The 6,241-nt window shown below is 30.8% G+C and overlaps 1 pseudogene; it reads left to right on the top strand.

Annotated features, from left to right (window-relative positions):
- LOC109078540 overlaps positions 1-6,241 on the top strand; it is a 42,836-nt pseudogene that overhangs the window by 25,869 nt on the left and 10,726 nt on the right.

The raw sequence follows: 6,241 nt of genomic DNA, 5'->3' as shown, positions 1-6,241 counted from the left end.
TTCATCACTGCCTGAATCTAACTAGGAGTTAGCAGGTTAATATGTCAAGGGGGCTCGCAATTAATGCATTTTTCCCACAGTGGTGGTACTGTATACGATATGTTTTGGGTCTTTTGGAATATTAAACAATATTTTTGCTTAGTGTGTTTTTGTGTTGGGGGTAACAGTGCATTACTTTTTAATTTACGAGAGACTAAAAATATCCTAGTTCTTTTTCAAGTAAGTAAAGCTAGTTACTTCATTTTCTCACGTATTGACCTGACAGCTCTCCTGTTCCTCATGATGAGAGAAATCAGGAGTGAGTGATCAGGAGCATGATCTTACTGTAGTTCTAGACTTATGTGAGCATGCATTTACATTTTCCAGCATTTTTTCGCACACAAACGATTCAGCATTCCTCAAAATCGCTAAAAACGATGCGAACTCATATGAATGCTAAACTTGCATTAATTAAATACGTTAAATAACACAACGATCCTTTATGTATTGAATCACAGTCTTTGCTGCTGACCTTCGATTATCCAATTCAATCATAACTGGAATAAGCATGACTTCAGATAAACATAATAGTTGGTTTATTTATTTTATCACTGAAGCGTGTTGTTGAACTTTTTCTTCCCTTGCATCCTTTTCTTCATGCCATCCAGAAAGGCAGCACAGCTGAAACGTTTGTTTGAGCTGCGTCCTATTACTGACAGACGTGAATTTACATTTCCTTCAGCCTGAGGCTTCTTCATTTAACTTTTGATGTGAAAGGGTTTTTACATTTGCCAAAAATATAACTTTTTATATTAAAAACAAACAGGCAAGCCCAGCCCAGTTTTAAAAAGTAATGCAAAAGTAACATAACGCATTACTTTCCATAAAAAGAAGTAAACTAAGTAAACGTTATTTTTTTAATTTTTAGGGAGTTTCTTCTTTTTTAATGTAATTTTTATTTTCGGGCATTACTTTTAAAAGTAACTTTCCCCAACACTGGGTACTTAAATAAACACAACACTAAAACCGCCAGTAGGTGGCAGCAAGTCCCTGTCTTAATGAGTGATTCATTGAATCATTCATTCAAACAATTCATTCAAAACGAGTGATTTATTTAGAAACAAAGCGAGTGGATCATTGAGTCATTGACTCAAATGATTTGTTCAAAAACAGATTCATTCAGAAAGATGCACAAATGTTCCGCTCCGGCTTTGATTGGAACTACTTTCATCGGCGAAACAGAGACAAACGGACAAAATTGTGTCTAAATTGTTACTCAATATTAACTTCTTGTTTGTTTAACTATATAATCAAAATCACATTGGCACTCATGCACTGATGTGGCACTCTTAAGTGTGTTATTATAACTTAACTATATCGTATATTATAAATATATTTCTTGTTTTCATAACTTGAATGATAGGGTCATTTTAACTGCGTTCTAATAGGTTTCATCACACAGTCAATGGTTCTAGACTCTCAAGACGTGTTTTTGTTTGTTTTTTTGCAAAGTGAGTGACATAATAAATGATAATGTAAGCTCGCATATCATTAAAAAAAAATTCAGTTTCGTTTCTTCACCGAATCCTTGCTCTGCCATCCATGACATAGTGTCTGCTTTTCTCTCTCTCACTTTTTTCTGCTCTTTAATTGAAATTGCCTGCAGGCTAAATCCATTTATCTGTCCAGTGTCTTGACTTTCAGCTGGAGGGGTTGAGTATACATGTCCCCTCAGGACCCCGTGCCCTCTTCTCCATTAAGCAGAGCCGACAGCACATTAGAGAGGTTATGTGTCTGTGTAATTGTCTGCCACTTGTATTCACTAATTCCTCGGTGATGGCTAATCTCTTTTTACCCAGAGGTAAGATTGCAAATTTGGGAACTGTACATATTCCATTAATGGAATGAATTTGTCCCCTTGTGCCAGAAAGCATCAAATCCGAATGGTAACATGTTCTCCCATGAGCATAACATGAGGGATTTTGTTATGAAGGCATGTCTGGTGTATTCTCAAAAGTCTCCTGACATGTATTTGAGAATATTTGCACTTTCGTAACCGTGTGTTGATATGAGCTACTGCAGTGATGACGTTCATGCATTCACATTTGTGTAAAGTGCTAAGAGTGACATCATATTGTCTATCCTGGTACGGTCTGTGCATTAGGCCAAAATTAGATCGCTTTCATCATAATTAACGAAGCTGTTTACATTGGAAGTGCTCGGCCTGTCTGAATGTGCCTACTGTTCACAATGTTTTTTTTTCTATTTCTGATGCACTGCACAGCAATCCCAGTCACTTCTTTTTTTCCCTGCTTCACTTAAAATTAACAAAATGATTTTATTGTAAATGACTTATTATACTTATATATATAGATATATATATATATATATATTATATATATATATATATTTATGTATTAACATAGACACTATCATTTTATATATATTAATGTATTAAATATACACTATCATTTATCTTTACACTATTTAAAAGAAGTCTTAGGCTCACCAAGGCCTCATTTATTTGATTAAAATTACAATAATAAAAATAGTAAATATTATGAAATATTATTGCACTTTCAAATAACAGTTTTCTATTTTCATGTATGTTAAAATATAATGTATTCCTGTGATGCAAAGCTGAATTTTCAGCATCATTACTCCAGTCTTCAGTGTCACATTTCTGATTATTATGTTGAAAACAGTTGTGCTGCTTCATATTTTTGTGGAAACATTTTATTTTTCAGGATCTTCATATATTTGTGGAAACATTTTATTTTTCAGGATAATCTGGAATAAAAGACAGTATTTTAACATCAATGTCTTTACTGTCACTTCTGAATTTAATAAATCACCACTAAATGAAAGTATTAATTTCTTTGTGAAAAAAAACCTCCAAACACACATTTTCACTTAACCAATACACAATACTAAACCAACGCATATTAAAACAGATCCAGTATTCATCAAAATGAATAAAAACAATGAAACACAAACTCAGAATATTACACAAACCTGCAATAATTAAATGTTATCACAAAATCCTTTTATGTATTTAGTATCTTCAGCCTGAGGCTTATTTATTTACATTTGCCAAAAATATAACTTTTTTATATTAAAAAACAAACAACGCAATCCCCAGCCCAGACGAGAAAAAGTAGTGCAAAAGTAATGTAATGCATCACTTTCCATAAAAATTAACACGATTATTAACTTTTTTCAGGGAGTAATGCAATATAGTTATGCATTACTTTTAAAAGTAACTTCCATCAACACTGATATTAAATATGTTATATATGTTAAATAACCTTCATTTGCACCAAAAAAGGTGGTCTCTCTGTCCTCTTAATTTAAATCATATATTGTTTCTAACCAGGACTGTGAACATTGTTTAAGCTATTGCTATTCTGAAATGGGCCGTGCAAAGTCTTTATTTCAGTGAATATCAAAGTATTCACCTGTTTTCCTGAGGATGTGTGTGATGTCTCAGGCAGGGCCTCACAGAGCAGAAGCATTCCTGTATATGTGCCAAGGTTTTCCCCCTGTATAAATCTAGCTATTATGGCTGTGTAAATGTTTGTGTGCATCCCTGAGCTGTTTATTTGCATAATGGACCTTAACTAAAGAATTTTATAGGTTTTTTTAATCACCAGCCCATTTATTAGCATTTCTTGTGTCTGGGTGCATGCATTATTAACAGTGTTCTGTGTGTTTTGTTGTTGTTTTTGCAGTGCACTGTGCGGGCAGCCTCGGTTCTGCATGATAAACTATTTAAGACTCTACTTCTGAGCCCCATGCGCTTTTTCGACACAACACCCCTGGGACGCATTCTCAACCGATTCTCCAGGGACATGGATGAGGGTGAGGAACCTCTCTCTTTCTCTCTCTTCACAAATCCTTTCACATGCAGGATGACGGGGGCTTCTCGAAGGGTATTGATGTCTCGGTCTCTCACTCTCTGTTCTTCCTCTGTGCGTAGTTGACGTGCGTCTGGCGATGCAAGCCGAAATGCTGCTCCAGAATGTGACATTAGTGCTGTTCTGCCTGGGCGTGGTGGGCGTTGTCTTTCCCTGGTTCCTGTTCTCCATCATTCCTTTAGGGGTGTTCCTCTTCATCGTCAACCGCATCTCCAGGTTTGGTTAAATTCTTACAGTTGATTCAATTCTTACAGATTTATAAGTGTGAATCATTGTAACAAGTAGAACCAAATATATAGGTCAGGCTGATTAATCAACAAATATATGTGTTCCAAATCTGCCAAAAACATTATAGACAATAAAGATAATAAACATTATCTCTATATTCATTAAAATTTATAATGTTTTTCTTATCTATTATATTGATTTTGTCTAAGTATATTACTTGAAATGTAAATATTTATTTAAATAAATATTAATAATTTAAATATTTCAGTGTTTCAGGGTTATATATATATATACTGTGTGTGTGTGGTGTGTGTGTGTGGTGTGTGTGGTGTTTGTGTGTGTGTTGTTATAAATAGTGTAGGTTAAATGGTTAAATTTATATGTTATATATATATATATATAGTATATATATATATATATATATATATAATCTATATATTATATAATATATATTATATTAGGGCTGTCAAAATGATTAATCACGATTAATCAATCCCTAAAAGTTTGTTTACATAATATATGTATGGGTGTACAGGGTGATATATATTATGTATATATACATAACACACACATATAATTATATATTTAGAAAATATTTACACTGTATATACATTTATATATTTAGATTCTTTATATTTTATAGTATATATAAATATATTTAATAATAAACATAACATATTCTTCTTTAAATAGTATACATGCATGTGTGTGTATTATATATACATAATAAATATACACAGTATACACACAGTTATATTATGTAAACAAAAACTTTTATTTTGGATGTGATTAATCGTGATTAATCATTTTGACAGGCCCTAATATATATATATATATAATACAGTACAGACCAAAAGTTTGGAAAAAATTACCTATTTGAATGTTTTTGAAGAGTTTCTTCTGCTCATCAAGCCTGCATTTATTTGATCAAAAAGACAGAAAAAACAGTAATATTGTGAAATCTGATTATTACAACTTTAAAATAATTAGTTTTTTAAATTATACATTAAATTATCATTTATTTCTGTGATGGCAAAGTACTGAGAATGTTGAATTTTGTAGGGATCATTATCACATGATCCTTTAGAAATCATTCTAATATGATGATTCATTATCAAAGTTGGAAACAGTTCTGCTGCTTAATATTTTTTCAGAACATTTGATACTTTTTTAGGATACTTTGATGAATAAAAAGTAAAAAAAAAAAAAAAAAGAAAAGAAGCTTATGTTTTTAAAATATAAAATTTTTGTAATAACAATATACACTACTGGTCAGTAATTTGGGGTCAGTATTTTTTTTTTGTTCTTTCTTTTTTTTAAATAAAATCAATACTTTTATTCAGCAAGGATGTGTTAAATTGATTAAAAAGTGAATAGTAAAGAAAATATATTATTAGAATTTTTTTTTATTTTTATTTTGAATAAATGCAGTTCTTTTTAACCTTTTATTCATCAAATATATTAGACAGGCAGAACTGTTTCCAACACTCATAATAAATCAGAATATTAGAATGATTTCTAAATGATCATGTGATAGACTGGATGTTACATTGACACTGAAGGCTGGAGTAATGATTGCTGAAAATTCAGCTTTGCATCACAGGAATAAATTATTTTTTTAAAAGTATATTCAAATAGAAAACTTTATTTTAAGTTGTAATAATATTTCATAATATTACTGTTTTTTTCTGTATTTTTGATCAAATAAATGCAGGCTTGATGAGCAGAAGAGACTTCTTTCAAAAACATTAAAAATATTAATGTTTCCAAACTTTTGGTCTGTACTGTATGTTTATACAGAACATAGACTGTAAAAATTTGTAAATAAAACAAATATTGAAGAATGTTTTACAAAAAATGCTATTTCTGTTGTCTACCTCTAAATTTCATGTTTTATTAATTTTTTTCTTGTCATTTATTTGTAATTGTAAAATTCACTAGCAAATTCTGAGTGACAATTTCTAGACTAATTTTGTAAAATGCTAAATAATTTTAAATAAACAATTATGATAGAAAATATATAATTTTATTATTTATTATTATTATTTTTTTTTATATGTCTAAAAAGACAACAGAACCACCCCTATACATGTATTTTCATAGTATCTGTCTTAGAT

The sequence above is a fragment of the Cyprinus carpio genome, chromosome A14 (genome assembly GCF_018340385.1).
Source record: "Cyprinus carpio isolate SPL01 chromosome A14, ASM1834038v1, whole genome shotgun sequence".
Lineage (NCBI taxonomy): Eukaryota > Metazoa > Chordata > Actinopteri > Cypriniformes > Cyprinidae > Cyprinus > Cyprinus carpio.
The sequence above is the reverse complement of the archived record's forward strand: the minus strand, read 5'-3'. Positions and strand labels throughout refer to the sequence as shown.